The sequence below is a fragment of the Pinus tabuliformis genome, chromosome 2_2, assembly GCF_031772625.1.
Source record: "Pinus tabuliformis cultivar Carrire ecotype Pingquan chromosome 2_2, CPIR1, whole genome shotgun sequence".
Taxonomy (NCBI): domain Eukaryota; kingdom Viridiplantae; phylum Streptophyta; class Pinopsida; order Pinales; family Pinaceae; genus Pinus; species Pinus tabuliformis.
In genome coordinates, this window is record NC_142300.1 from 449,052,792 (window position 1) to 449,069,827 (window position 17,036).

Below are 17,036 nucleotides of genomic sequence, written 5' to 3' on the forward strand. Positions count from 1 at the left end.
CTTTTAAATTATGATCTAGTTGCCTCTGTTTATTGTTGCAGTATTCTGGGTTCAGAATTTGGTGTGTGGTTACTGTTACTATGTTCTAAGTACAACTGTCAGAGAAGTGTTTACTTGATTCAGTGCTAATTGGGGAAAAGGATATTGTTTGATGCAGATATACTTGATGATTGATTGATGTTCATGGATCCAGTCTAAAAATTTATGAAACGTGGTCCCTGGAAGAAGGAGAAGGTTGTAGCCTTCAGTAGGCCAGCACCTACGTACTAGTATCTTGGCTAGTACAAGAGCTAAGGGGGTTGTAGCTCCCTTCCAGGAGAAGCTGGAAAACGAGAGATGATTGTAGCTCTTTGCAGGTTGTAGCCTACGTACTAGTAAAGGACTGCACCAGTACATTGTAAAAGGAAGTTTCTAATTAAAAAAAGATAGAGACGAATTGCAGCAGGTGGCTTTCACCCACATTGGGTTTCCACCTTATATCTTGTGTTCTTGTGTGTGACTATCTTCTGTTCTGTTTTACTGGTCTGGTTACTGTCTATTTCACTCAAATACACATATTAATAATCAACATCTGAAAGATAAAGTAAATCATAAGTTTTCATTGTATACGCGGGTTTCCTTCTACATAGTTGCGTATATACGCAGGTTTTACTAACTGAAGTAGCGTATATCCTCTGAATTTTAAAAAAGGGAATATTTGGCTTGATAATACTGATTCACCCCCCCCCCCCCCCCCCCTCTTAGTATTATTTCCAACAATTGGTATCAGAGCAGGTCCTTCTAAAGAAGCTTGATCACTTTGAGGAAGATCCATCATCATGAGAAACTACAAGAGAGAAGCTGCTTTCAAGGCTTCAGGCAAAGGAGACTACTATGAGTCAGGACACGTTTCAGAAGAAGAAGAAGAATCAAATTTTGTCAAGAATCTTCAACGGGGTGCTGGAAGATTCCGAGGTAAGTTACCTTTCAAATGCTTTGCTTGTGGAAGAGTCGGTCATTATGTTGCCAAGTGTCCTCATAAGGATAAGATTGACAAAGGGAAGGAACCTGTTAAATGGAACAAGAAATAGAATGCAACTAAGAAAAGTTACTACACTCATGAAAACAGTGATGGCCTATCAAATAGTGACAAAGATGAATGAGGTAATGATTATAAACTTTTAATGGCTTTTGAAGATAATGATTACATGGACACTATAGATGTAGATGGTTTTTATGAAGAGATTTCTTGACTCAAAACATGTTTGGAAGAAAAAGATATGATCATTGATCCTCTGCAATTCCAACTTGATGAAAAAGAAAAATTTCTTAAGAAGTTAGAACGTGAAATAGTTGGCCTTAGAAAAGAAATTGAGAAAACAAAGGATCTTAATCTTAAATTTGTTAAAGGATATGAAACTCTGGATGAGATTATCAATGTATATCATTCTCCACTAATCAAGACAGGTCTGGGGTATAATGGAGAAGCATCTCAAGCATCCACCTCAAAGAGTTATCTTGATGCAGCAAGGAGGAATGAGCAAAAGCCCAATGGAGATCACCAAGTAAAACAGGGACGAATTACATCAAGAATAAACAAAGACTACCAGGTAAACCAGGGGTAATCCATCTTAAGGGTGAACAAAAGCTACAACCAACCACAGGTAAAAACTTCTCAATTTGCTTCAAGAATGGATGACTATAGAAACTACAATCATTTGGCTGGTAGATTTGATAATCGCAGAATTTTCTTCAATGGCCAATGTTTCTCTTGCCATAACTTTGGTCACAAAGCAGCTCAATGTGTTGCCTATAAGACAATCATGACTAGAGAAGCTCAAAAACAAAGAAGTATGGCTGGGATTACGAAAAGGACCTATAACAACATTTCGGCCCTTGAAAATGAAATTGAATGTTCTATTTGTAATAACTTCGGTCATGAAGATTTTGAATGCAGGAGCAGGTTTCGGCAGACAAAGGAACAAGCCTCAAGCACCAGAACATGGATAATAAAGGAACCACAACCAGAAAGATGTGGGATAGCTTTTTATGCAGAAGGGCAGGAAAATCAATGGTACATCGATAGTGGATGTTCGAAGCATATGACAGGTGATAAAGAAAAACTTGAATCATATAGTGTTTTAGAAAAGGGAAAGAAAGTTTCTTTTGAAAATGATACCCCTGCAGTCATAAAAGGAAGAGGCACTACTCAATTGAAAGAAAAGGTCAAAGCTGGAAATGTTTTGTATGTTGATGGCTTGAAGCATAATCTACTGAGTGTTAGTGAGATGTGTGATCAAGGAACCGAGGTAATATTTCGATCAAATGGATGTAGTGTTCGTGATCTTGATACAGGAAAAACAATGATCAAAGGTAGAAGAACTCCAAATAATTTATACATATTTGAAGAAGTACAACGAAAATTATATTTGAGCAAGGATGATGAACACTAGTTATGGCACTGGAGGTTGGGGCATCTAAGATTTTCACAAATAAGGAAAGCATGCAAATACCAGGCAGTTTGTGGTCTTCCAGATATCAAAATTCCAGACAACACAATATTCAAATCATGTCAGTTTGTTAAGCAAACCAGAACTAACTTCCCTGAGAAGGAAGGATCAGCTAGCAGGCCTCTTGAGCTAGTCCATACAGATGTATGTGGTCCATTTAGGAAAAGGTCACCTCGAGGATAAGAACACTTTATATTATTCATTGACGACTTCTCCAGGATGGTTTGGTTAGGACTTATGAAGCACAAAGACGAAGCATTCGAAAAATTCAAATCCTTCAAAGCCTTGGTTGAAAACGAATCAGATCACAAAATTAAGTGCCTGAGGTCCAACAGAGGTGGGGAGTTTACCTCAAATGAATTTTTCGATTTCTGTGAAGAACATGGAATAAGAAGGGAATTCTCTACAGCTAGGACTCCTAAGCAAAATGGAGTGGTGGAAAGGATGAACAGAACGGTCCAACAAATGGCTCGTGCTATGCTTGATGAGTCTGGAACTCCTGCAACCTTCTAGGGTGAAGCTGCATTTGTTGCGGTTTTTATTCTCAACAAAACAAATGTCCGAGTGAACAGCACTCAAACTCCTCATGAGCTCTGGTATGGTGAGACTCCTTCGGTAAAGCATTTCAAAATTTTTGGAAGCAAATGCTATATTAAGAATAATGATGAACAGCTTGGAAAACTTGAACCTAGAGCAGATGAAGGCATTCTCCTTGGTTATTCTCCCCACCTTAAAGCATATAAGTGTTACAATAAAAGATGTGGAAGAATTGTTGACAGCATTGATGTTGTGGTTGATGAAAAAGGATACATTCCTAGGCAAGTAAATTATGAAAATATCGAAGAGGATGAAGACTACTCTCCAAATCAGACTGATGATGAAGAAGAACCTCAAGAGGCACTAGAGGAAGAGATAAGGATAGAAGAGAAGACTCCATCCAGGTACATTCAGAAGAATCATATAGAATCTCAGATTTCGGGGCAGAAAGAGGCAGGTGTAAAAACAAGAAGAACAATTGCAGAAGCCTCAAGCTATTTGGCATTTCTCTCCTCCACTGAACCTCAAAATGTAAAAGAGGCATGCAAAGATGAATGCTGGGTCAAGGCAATGGATGAAGAACTTGAGCAGATCGAAAAGAATAACACTTGGGAGTTGGTTCCTATACCAAAAGATAAGAATGTCATAGGAACAAAATGGATCTTTAAAAACAAGTTGAATGAAAATGGGGAAGTGATTAGAAACAAGGCCAGACTTGTTTGTAAAGGGTATGCTCAACAAGAAGGTATAGACTTTGAAGAAACTTTTGCTCTCGTTGCTAGACTTGAGGCCATTTGAATGTTCCTTGCTCTCTCAAGCTTTCAGAAGTTCAAAGTATTTCAAATGGACGTGAAATCAGCCTTTCTGAATGGAGACTTAGAAGAAGAAGTGTACATTGAGCAACCAGATGGCTTCATCCTTGGGAATGATCCAAATCTTGTATGCAGACTAAAAAAGTCTCTCTATGGTCTTAAACAGGCTCCAAGGGCTTGGTACTACCGTTTGGAAAAATATCTTCATCAATAGGGTTTTTCAAAAGGATCAACAAATAGCAATATTTATATAAAAATTGAAAATGACAAATTGCTAATACTTGTTGTGTCTGTAGATGATATTATCTTTGGCATCAATGAAGAAGCTATGAGTCAAAGCTTTGCCTTGGTAATGCAGAAAGAATTCGAAATGTCTTTGCTTGGAGAACTGACATATTTTCTTGGATTGCAAATCCAACAAAATGAAGGCGGTATCTTTTTGTCTCAAACCAAGTATCTCAAGCATATCTTGAAGAAATATGGCATGGAAGATGCAAAACCAATATGTACCCCTATGGTTATAGAATGCAGCCTCAGTGCAAATGATCAATCTGCAACAGTGCATCAACCAACCTATAGATCCATGATTGGAAGTCTTCTTTATTTAACAGGTACTTGACCAGAATTCATGCATGCAGTGGGAATAGTTGGAAGATTTCAGGCAAATCCTAAAGAAACCCATCTTCAGGCAGTAAAGAGAATTTTCAAGAATCTTTAAGGAACTCAAAACTATGGCTTATGGTATCCTAGAGATACAGATCTCACTCTACATGCTTATACAGATGCAGATTGGGCTGGAAGCGTGGATGAAAGAAAAAGCACAAGTGGTGGAGCATTCTTTATGGGTTCCAGATTAGTATCTTCTTTCAATAAGAAATAGAGTTCGTTTTCTTTATCTACAGCTGAAGCACAATATGTGGCTGCTGCATATTTTTGCACTCAACTTCTTTGGATGATGCAAACCTTGCAGGACTTTCAAATCACATGTACACCACCTATCTCCATCTTATGTGATAATACAAGTGCAATCAGCATTTCTAAGAACCCAGTCATGCATTTAAAAACCAAGAACATACCAATCAAGTATCACTTTCTCCGGGAACAAGTGTTGGAACAAACGGTCAAGTTGGAGTATGTTCCTTCTAAGGAACAATTTGCTGATATTCTCACCAAACCACTGCCCAGGGAGACATTTGAATACCTCAGACAGAAGCTGGGGGTAGTTGATGCATCATCTTGCTGTTAAATCTTGTCTATTTCAGAGAAAAATGGGTGTACGCGAGTTGCCTGAGGAGGATCCGCGTACATACGCAGGTTTGTGCAGATATAGTCGCGTATATGGACGCTTGATGGATATCAGTAGGGACAGGCTCTGGTTATGGTGGAGATAATCTGAATTGGGTTTGACAGAGACCTTCTAGCACAGGTTCAAGGGGAGCAGATAAACTTCTAATGATGCATTGTTGGCATTATCTTAGAAGCTTTTGGTTCTAGTTCACAGCTGTTGTTGGTTTCAGGTGGAACAAATGCAGAGAAATAACAGAAAGAAATCATGGTTGCTGATCTGAATGGTGATTAACAGATGCTACTGCTATCAGTTTTTGGTGTCTTTCATAAGTATTGCTCTAGATATTTCGTCTCTATGGTGTCAAGGTCATGTAATGACCTATTTCGGTTTCCCCACTATGCCTGGGATGAACATGTAATGATCTTGGTTGTCATATGTAAATTCCTGATGTATCCCCACTTGGTTCGGTGGATGATCCCCACTTGGTTGGGTAATGGATGTATGTATTGAATCTTTGGGTTATAGGAAGGCCTTTTATGATGTATAAGTCATGTTTCTTCTTGAAGAACATCTTTTTGCAAACCTTGCTTATAGTCAGGGGGAGCATGAACAATACACTTCAGCAGAGTAGAGACTTCAGCATGTACTTAGAGGAAGCATGGACAGAGTGGTACACCTTGGCATATACAAAGGGGGAGCTCATTCAGAGATTTCAGTAGGTACTCGGGGGGAGTATGGGCATCAGAAATTTTATCTAGGAAAGAGATTATCTTGGTTTGCCCTTTGCCCTTGATGACAAAGGGGCAGAGTGATTGGTTGTTGTTGCCATCAATTCCAAAGGGGGAGATTGTTGGCATTATGATACATATGTTGTACTTGATGGCAACCCACTCATCCCAGATGATAAATTATAGTGCAGCAAACTTCACGCACTTTCATGAAGATAAAAGTTTCTTTCATGTAGAGAAAAGTTCACGCACTTTCATGAAGATAAAAGTTTCTTTCATGTAGAGAAAAGTTCACGCACTTTCATGAAGATAAAAGGTTCTTTCATGTAAAGAAAAGTTCACGCACTTTCATGTAGAGAAAAGTTTCTTTCATGTAGAGTAAATTTCACGCATTTTCATGCAGAGAAAATTTTCTTTCATATAGAGAAAAGGTCACGCACTTTCATGCAGAGAAAAGTTCCTTTCATGAAGAGAAAAGTTCACGCACTTTCATGGTTGGCTCATGGTATTAGTCCGACAATTTTTGATCCTATGGTTTTGGTCCATGGTATTTCATCCAAAAGTGTTGACCCCAAGTATTGGGTTCATGGTATTGTGTTATTATAGTTTTGGACCGTGGTATTGTGAAAGGCCTAAGACTATAAAAGAGGAAGGAAATCATTTGGCAAGGCAATTAATCTGAATGAATTGAATATCTAATAAGTGCTAGATCTTAAATATTTGTGATTGGCGTTATGGTGCAGATATGGATCTGAATGAAGGAGGAACCTTAGCACATAAAGAAGGATAAGTTCTATTGATGGGTCATAATCTTTAAGCTTGAATAATAGTATCTTTATATGATTTTGATCTGTTATATGAGGCGCATGCTTGATCTATAAATCTCAAAATCTGGGTTAATTAGTGTCTGAATATTTGAAAGAATGAATTATTCTTTATATTCCTGTACGCAAGTTCAGTGAAGTGAAAGAGCGTATACATGCTGGTTCAGTGAATGAAAACGACGTATACGCAGGTTGGTCCAAACACAGGAGCGTATGCACGCAGGTTTCAGGTTGTTGAAGTAGCATATATCTTTTAAATTATGATCTAGCTGCCTCTGTTTATTGCTGCAGTATTCTAGGATTAGAATTTGGTGTGTGGTTACTGTTACTGTGTTCTGGGTATAGCTGTCAGAGAAGTGTTTACTGGATTCAGTGCTAATTGGGGAAAAGGAGATTGTTTGATGCAGCTATACTTGAGGATTGATTGATGTTCATGGATCCAGTCTGAAAATTTATGAAACGTGGTCCCTGGAAGAAAGAGAAGGTTGTAGCCTTCAGTAGGCCAGCACCTACATACTAGTATCTTGGCTAGTACAAGAGCTAAGGGGGTTGTAACTCCCTTCCAGGAGAAGCTGGAAAATGAGAGAGGGTTGTATCTCTCTGCAGGTTGTAGCCTGCGTACTGGTAAAGGACTGCACCAATACATTGTAAAAGGAAGTTTCTAATTAAAGAAAGATAGAGACGAATTGCAGCAGGTGGTTTTCACCCACATTGGGTTTCCACCTTATATCTTGTGTTCTTGTGTGTGACTGTCTTCTGTTCTGTTTTACTGGTCTGGTTACTATCTATTTCAGTCAGTTACACAGATTAATAATCAACATCTGAAAGATAAAGTAAATCATAAGTTTGCATTGTATACGCGGGTTTCCTTCTACATAGTTGCGTATATACGCGGGTTTTACTAACTGAAGTAGCATATATCCTCTGAATTTTAAAAAAGGGAATATTTGGCTTGATAATACTGATTCACCCCCCCCAGTATTATCTCCAACAATATCTACAACTATAGCTTCGATAGAATTGAAATAAGAGGTATATACATTTATAGTTCATCATTTTGGTAAAGCAAAAACAAAACCAATACAGAGGTGGTTAGATATCCATAGGGGTTGGGCTTTTTAGATCGAGGCCTAGGGAGGCATCTTCTGAGTATTTTGAATTCTCTTGGTCTGTCACAACCTCCACATTTTCCTCCATACTATCCTCCACTACTTCCACCTTGGGCTTCAATTTTTCTAGTTGATAGCACAGTGCATCCACTTCGTCCTCAAGTTGTCTTATGTGTTCCCTTTTCTCAATCTCCCTTTCCTACATGGGCATATTCTCATGCATTTTCTGGTGCATGATGCGTTGGATTTTTGACAATGCTTCTCGTAGGTCCCAATGATCTTGAACACATGTGAGATAGGAGGGTCTATATATGCCACCCTGCACTGAGGAACTGGCCCTCAGCCCACCAGAACTCATCTTGTGGCTTCCCCACATTCCCGAAAAAGAACTGTCTTCAAAACCCTACATGCTAGCTTCCAAAACCTCACTTTTTTTCAACCTCCATAAATTGGCACTGTTTTCCATGATCTCCCACATCCAGACACCCTCTCTCACCCACAATAGACTGCCCTGATCCTTGGCAAGTATGCACTACCCAACCTCACATCGACTCCATTCTCCTCCCTCTTCCGAAGAGAATTATGAACCCACCTGATGTCCCAAATACAGTCTGACTGCAAACACTCACGAAAACCCAAGGCCATCACCCACGACCTTCCAATTATACTCATACTTTCTTTATTTTCCTTCAAAACCTCAGATAGACATACCTTCCTACCTTTATTTTGACTCTTCACAACATAATTCATAGCCTCCATGACATAGAAGTTGATACATAGCAGCCTCATCTCTATTCACCAAGCTTTCATAGAGGCCATTGTCCCACTCTCATACCTTAAAACATAAAAATTCCACATACCGGTTCTCACTTTAAATGTCCTACCTAACCAGGAGGTGATGCAGAGATGAGTGAGGAGATTTATGTAATCGGGATCTCATGAGTACTCCATCATAATTCCATCCTCCATTAATTTCCCACTAAGGTCCTGATCTCTATTAGTCATTCCCACAATTCTCTCATGAACGAGGCTAACTTCAATATGGTCTTGAATTAAATTTTTCTCCATAAAACAAAAATCCTTGTAGATGCCTAAGGTGATGCACAACCCAATTCTCCAAGAACCAGGGCAGAAATGGTAAGGCCACATGTTGTGACTTAATCTTGGAATAGGTGTGGTACAAAATTTCCATAGGATGCCACGTTTCGAACAAGTCTTGATTTTTGGCTTGCCACAAGTCTGCATGGTTGGTAGGAGCTTGTAAAGCGTGATGCGACAAGGGGAGGAGGAACCCAGGTTCGAGCTTGTAACGCAAAGGTGGAGCTTAGAAATGGGAGGGGCCACAAGGAAGGGGGAAGGGGAGGGGGAATGGGAGGAAGGGGAGGGGAGGTGGGGGGATGGGGGAAGGGATAGGAAGAGGAGGGGGAGGAAGATGCTGGGAGAGAGATAGGGGGAGAAGGCGGGGGCTTCATATCATTATGTTATGTTAGATGTAAATTTTCCACATCCATAGCTATCCATTGAGGCTTTATTTCTGACCTACATATATCTCTCTTGATTTTCTTGAGGAATTTTTGTCAATAACGACATCATTTATTACACATTTTTCCTCCTCCAGATGGCTTGACTTATTGGCTTGTCTGTCAGCATCTTATTATTTCCCCTCAAGACATGATAAAAGGTCACCGAGTCGAAAGTAGGGATCAAGATATGGGCTCTCATAATGATTTGATTTAGGTTAGATCTCTTAGCCTTTTAAGTGTTAATCATATGCCTTATAACGATTATGGAGTATCCTAACATCTCAATCTTATTTATCTCATTTCTTTGTTCCAGGAGCATTCCATAAGATTTAGCTTGGTTATTAGTCTTCCGGCCTAGCCCCCAAGCATAACTAAATCCAATGATTCCTTTCAGGATTAATGAGAATCCCTCCCCTTCCTTCCACCCCAATAATTCCTTTTGACGCACCTCCGAATTGAAGGGTCCACTTATTTGTGGTTTTTAGCCATTCCACCTCTTCATTTAGGGACAACCTCAAAATCCAATTGGCCCAAACACAGGGAGTACGCTCCAAATCCTGGGGGGTCAGGGGGGGACCTCCCATGGGGCTATCCAAGCAGATTCTAGTCAATCCAAAGAAGGGTCATTGACTGGTTTATGCAGCTCCATACAAGCCGAGATCGTTGTCATGGCTATATTCCTTGCTGGGATCTAAGACATTATGAAAATTTCCTTATTCCTGGATATCCATATTTTCCAATTGAAGTGGATTCTTTTTAACCTCCCAACGAGAAAGAAAAACTTGATGAAATTGTTGTAAATTGGAAATGTTTCCTGCTGCTAATTTCCTATACCATTTCTTACTTCACCAGTAAAACTTTGAGAAAACAACCTTATTCGAACATCATCATCTTCAACCTCTTCTAATTATGCAAAATCATTCATCTTATCAATGTGTTGTTTAGTTGTAGTGGGCACAGTACAATCGAATTGGGGTATTGTTGTTGTAAATCAAAGGGGCATAATGGGTTGTCATGATTGGAATATGAGAGGAAGATGAAGCTGTAGTTGTACTTGATGTTAGAAGTGGCAAAGATAGTGGAACTCTGATCTGTTGAGTTTCTATATAAGGACTATGAATGAGAGATGTAATGGGGACAGTAGAAAAGGAGGGAATCACAGGTGAGGTCAATGATAGAATAGAAGGAGAAATGATAGTCTTTTGAACTATGGATGGTTCTTGAGAAGCCTGATTCAACTAAGTTGCCATATCTTAAGGATTTTCAAACTGATATGCAATGTCTCTATCAAAATCTGAAAAAATAGGAATTTTTGTTGAATTGTATGGTTTTAAAGTGGGTTCATCAAAGACTGTTTCTGGAAAAAACCTTTCTTACTTGGTTCTAAAAAGCCTAAGCTCAAAGGACAAATCAAAACTAATATCCTCAAGTGTTTGAAAGGTTTCAAGGAGTGAGAGAGACCTAAGCAGACGACTATTGCTTGCTTGACTTTCTTGAAGGTTATTTTTCTTAATCAGTTTCTAAAGATCATTCACAACTTTGGTAGGATCAAGATCTAGATTTGATCTTGTATAAATCTTTTTAGGAGTCAAATTTCTGAAGGAACTTATCACAGCTGGGTAAAAACACAAATTTTGGGTGAATATTTTAGCCTAAAAGATTTCCTAACTCACTGTCACCCACAGGAAATAGGTTTTCTCTTTTGAAATCAAAGTTTACCAAGGAAAGATCCCTAGTATGGTCGTCATAATGTTAACACTCCATAATTTTTTGAGGTAAAAAAGGAAATTGCAGAGGTAACCACAAACTATTTTTGAAGTTGGGATTTAGCCCTTCCAGCTTCAAAGAGGGCTCTCTCTGTATGATTTTTAATCTTATTTTTTTATTTTTATTTTAGGGTAGGTATGAAAGGTCAAGATACATTTTTTAAATTTTTTGTTGTAAAATGGAAGAAAATTCCATTGGGCATGGAATCATAAAGTCTTCAATAATCAATTTAAATAAATAGAGGAGATAAAATAGGGCGAGGTAGGAAAGCTCTTAGATCTTGTAGAGTTGTAGTATTGTGGATGAGATGAATAAGAATTAGGATCAATTAAATATAGAGTATACACAAATGAATTTTATACTTAATAAAAGGAAGAAAAAATTAATATTTCTTAACAAGCCAGAGAAAATTACTACAAGTAAATGTTGCTCTTAACCTTCTTGTAAACAATTTAAGAGGGAAAATTCATGTGAAACTTGAAAGAAAATAAAATTTACAAAGAGGGAAACATCACCATTTGCTTGACACAAGAATCCTAAAACCAAACTAGCTTTGTATTACTAAATAGATTACCTAAAAATATATTTTACTACTCACAATCACAGAAAATATTTTCTTCTTGCGTAATCCAACCCTTTCTAAATCTTCTTAAAAAACATTTATATATTTTGTCTCTAATTAATTCAGAATTCAAAATAATATCTACTAAAAACATGTAAATATTTCAAAAATAAAATTATGTAATAGGAAATATAGACTATTTATGATGTTTTGTTTAGACTTTGACGATAATTATTGCGGGTTGTAGCTACTTATGTGCTTCTTTTATTTTCCTTCTCCCCAATTTGTAGGATTCCTGTTTCCCCTTATTTAATGAGCTCCATCAATTTATCCCAGCACACTTCACTAAGAATGCACAAATTTACCATGCTCTGAAATTTCTCATCTGCTTGTATATGTCTGAAAAGTTGACTTATTGAGAAATAGATGGTGTACCTCATGCTAAATGTAGAGGTCATGTTGTAGTCCTTCTAGGAAAGCTTTTCCTATTATTTTTATTGTGACCTTGGTGAATTTGGAAGATTATGCAACTATGCTGCATAACTGGTCTTGATATTTGTCTAATGGAATCAATTTTCCATTAGAGGATTTCAGTGCTAGAAGTCCCTTTTCCTACAATACATTAAATTTTCTATTAAATATTTTCACTTGTAACTCGAACTCTTTGCATTTATTCTCCAGTTGTATCATGAGGTTCTTCTTTGTTATAAATATCATCACTTCCATAATTGTGCATGGTCTGTCTTGGATCTGGACTTATTCTAACTCATTTATAGTTTTGGAGTTCAACATCTTAATAATTTTGTGTGCTTCCCCTAGTATGTGCTCAATCTCAGCTTTAGTTTGCTCAACCACTGCTTTGACTCTTTGTACTAGCTCCTTCTGCTAAAAAATAATTTGAAATGATGGCCACAATTCTGTAATATTGGAATTGATGTTATGCCATGTGCTCTTTTGGGCCTCTGCCAACATTTGCATTATCAAAGATTGATTCTCGTATTTTTAAATTTGTTGAGTCAATTCAAAATTCCTTTGTACCTTTGCTAGATATGGATTATCAACTTTCATTTTGTGTTCCTCCATAATTTTTAGTGTTGTCATTAATCTCTCTTTCTCCGTGTTTGTTATTGATAGTTCTCCCAAATCTTTGACTAGCTATTCAGAAGAATTTCCAGTGGATGTCTCTGTTGTTTGTTGTACTTCCTATTGTGAAGATGTAAATGTAGTTGTTAATTATTCCTTCTCCTTTAACAATTCCTCTATTTCTTTCTTCATTTTTTGAATTTGAGTGTTTTGTTCAAATGCTAGTTTGATTAGCATTTCCTTTTCTATCTCTAGGTTAGTTACTTCTTTGGCTTGAGGAAGATATATGGTTGGAAGCTTGAGTTGTTTCCTTAGAGCTTGAATATATTCATATTTATTTTTAGTTATCTCCTCAATTGCTTTGATCATATCCTATTTTAATCACTAAATCTTCCAAAGATTTGGTTCTAGTGTCTTTGGCCAAAGATGACATTCGCTCTATCTTTAGCTACGAATGCATATTATTCAAGGAGACATGAAATTTTGAGGTAGCCATGGCTAAATTGGTTAGTGTTGAATAGATCATTTCACCTGCCTATTTATGCAAATCAATTTTATCGATTGCATGAACCTTCTTGGTATCAAAAGAAAATAATGAGGCTTTGTAGTCCTCAACATTTTTGGGAACTAAAACTGTAGGTTCCAAAAAGGCCATTTGGAACTACCCCTTTTCCATGTCAAGTGAATACAACAACCTGTGTTGAGTAGTAGCATTTTGCTTCAAAAAATCTGAATATGTTGAAGCCTTGAATGCTTCATTTTTCTTCTTGATCTCCCTGTATTTGGAAAAAATGTTCTGTTGTGTTGGAATTTGAGATGTAGAAGACATAGGTGACTTAGTTGTCTCATCAACATATGGGAAGGAAGTGGTTGAAATGCTTTTCAAAACCATTGTATTTTCTCCTGTGAATCCTTTTCTTGTGACGATTCTTCTTGAATATTTATTATCTGAGAATCACTTTTAATATCAGTCTTAGTATTGGTCTTCAGATCTTTCCTTCTCCTCTTGAAAAAACGAAAGTCTGCAGCTTGAGCTTCTGAATCTGTAGGTGACATACTTTCTCTTGGTCTCTTGATTTCTTTGACTTTTGGAATAAGAATTTGTAGATATGATTGACTGACAATTTTCTCTTCAACCTCCTGTAGTGTTTACTCTGTCCACTCCTCTTGATTGGCATACTAATTTATCTCTGGCCTAGGTGTATGTGCATCTGGTGTAGTCTTCTACTCGACTCTTGTTCTGGAAATTATCCCTAATGGATCATAATACCGTGTGAAGCTTAGCTTAAATTTCATATGATTTAGTATTTCATCCACTTCCTTTTCTACTGCTATGGTATTTACAATATAAGGCCCAACATGTGCCTTAAATTTAAATTGTTCTTTCCTTTTACTTCATATAAAATGTAGCTCATCCATGTTTAACATCTATCCAATTTATTCTAAAGAAAAAATACTTACTGGTACAAATTCTGGTAATCTATAGGGAGTAAGCTCACACCCATAGATCAAAATATCTATATAATTCTGGTAAAGATACCAGTCTCTAGATTGAGATTGTTCTATGAGATGAAAAAGCTTCTTGGTATCTGGTGAAATCCTTGGTATAATATCGGTACTAAGAATATGCAAGGATGTACGTAAAAAATGACCCACAAAATGGTTGAATGAATAATCTTCTGAGTTCCTTCTCACCAAAGAAGTCCAATGAATGACTGATAGTGGACTTCCTTGATCATCCATCTTCTGTAACTAGAACTTGAACTCGTTTGCTTAATAGAATAACTTTAAATACACAAGGACTGACTAGTGTTTGAATGCACCTTCAGCTTTAAATTTCAGAAATTTCTCATGAATAACATATGACAAGTATTTCCTGTAATTGAAAATGAGTAATAGCTTTTGACCAACTAAAAATACTGACAAGATGCATAACACTACTTGATCTACCCATTGGTTTGTTAGATAACCTAATAGACAAGTAACCATGGAAATAACTTGTCTTGAAATCTTAGGGAAAATAGAAGAAGAATATGGGGGATTTGTTCTCGACAATTCAAAATTTTTAGGCAGAAAACATTCAAAAATATGGGCTCACTGGGGGAAGGTTAGATTTTTGTATATTTCCAAGAGTGCATCAGTGGAAAATGTGTGTAAAGAGGTTTCAGAATTAATATGAAGGGCTTGAAAAATAGCTTCTGGGGTAATTGAAAATAGGATCGCATTCTTTTGAGCAATTACTACTTTTTGATTGGGGAGGTACCTGACATGACACTAGGTGGTGACTTCTAGGAAAATATGAGCCTTGGGAAAGGTAAATTGAGGTAGAAATTATTTCTAGATGCTTAAATCATCACTATTATCTAAATACTTTTGTTTCACCTAATTATGAAGCTCATACAAATAAAATTCACATTGAGTTTCCTTTATCTTATATTTTGTGTCAACTAAATGCATATCATTAAAATAGGGAGCAGAGGGTAAGAATGGACTCTCAACCATCATTTTTATGGTTCCCTTAGGTGACAACATTTTAATATTGCAGAGAGTGCCAAAGGAAAATACCAAATTTGTGTTAGATTGGTACTGAAAGAAGATGGTGATTGCATAGGGAATTGTTGCACTGAACGATCTCTAAGCATGAACCTACATTGATAAAATGAAATTTCAAAGGGATAAACATTGGGTAATGTAGGATTTTTAAAGAAGATTGGGAAAGAATATCAAAGGTAAAATTACCATTTTTGGAGTGTCATAATTAATAGTTTTAAATGTTGGCAGGAGTTAATGACCAACATCTACATGACTATTGGTAGGAGATTTGGCCAACGGTCATGTGATGTAAGGGAGGGAGGTGACGTGTATGGATGCAGTGGAGTGTCAGATATGTTGGCGTGGTGGATGTTTTGGCATGGAAGATGTGTTGGCATGCTATGAGTGGAGAGGGAGCCAATGGGAGGGGGGAAATAGATAAAGAAAATGATTTTTGGGAGCGGGGTCGGGGGAGTCAGATAGTAAGCAATAAGGTAGGAGAGGCCCCTGCAATGTTTGTGGAGTCACCATGTGGTCAAATTTGGTTTCCAACAAACCACGTTTAGCCCCCACCCACCCCACCCCCTTAATATTAACCTTCGGAAGGTCGAGGGGCCCGAACATCATTCCCTGTCGTTGATTTTGGTGGGGATGATCTCATTCATCCAAAAGAACCAGAACCTTATTGCTAAATGACAATACATCCTGTCTATGCTTATTCCACATTTAAAAACATATTTTTTCTAATTTAATCAAGCCTTAAGGATAAAAAAAACAACTTAGGCAACATTTTGGTTGGCACGCCCTTTGGGGATTTATTTTTTATTTATTTATTTTTCCTTTTCCCCTTTATTTTTATTTATTTTTATTTCTATTTATTTCTATTTCTTTTCAATTTTTCCTTTAGTTTCTTTTCATTTTTCTTTTATATTTCTTTCCAAAGACTAGACAATTTAAAATGAAAAATAATTTACAACATCCCTCTCAGATAAATGGCTAGATAATCATACCTTGATCACTATATTTATAGGACCCTAAAAAAGATGAAACACCTTTAAATCCTACAGGGGAAAGTGATGGATGGCATTCTATACTCTTGAAGATGGAAAGTTTCTTGGATGGTGTTGAAGTAAGGGAAATGCTACCTTGTTATAATTAGCAACTTTGTACATCAACTTGGTTTCAATTTTGGCTATACTAGGAACCCAAGTAATTTAAATCTTTGAAGATTTTATTAAGGTCTATGGTATGAGGGATGGTATTGAGAATGTTTGTAGTTATAATTGTATTATTTTCCATCCAAGAGGAGTTGGGGAGCCTTGTGGAAATAACAAAATTTGTACCTAATATTTGGGTGTTGCTTGTAATGTTGTAGAACATTCTGGATAGAATAGGAAAATATCTAGATTGGAAATTTGAGGGATTGGTCCATTTTCCAGGTGTTAGGGGTGGCAATGAACTAGATAAAGGAAATAACTATGCTCCAAGAGGGCTTCAAGGTGTCCTTATGTTCCCATTATTCACACTCTCAAAAGGTGAATCCATGGCATTCTTCTGCTACAATGACTATCTCTCTATTCTTGTGAATTATCTTATCTTCCCTTGTGGCATAAAATGTAATGAAATTTGTATTGAGTTTCAAATTTTGATTATCTGATCCAGGAAACATAGAGACATTGGGATGGTAATAAATATAGTTAATCCTAGGGGATAGAACACCAATGTTGGGGTGAATAAAAATTTGAAATATCTCTCTACTAAGGATCAACTCTCCTCCTCTAG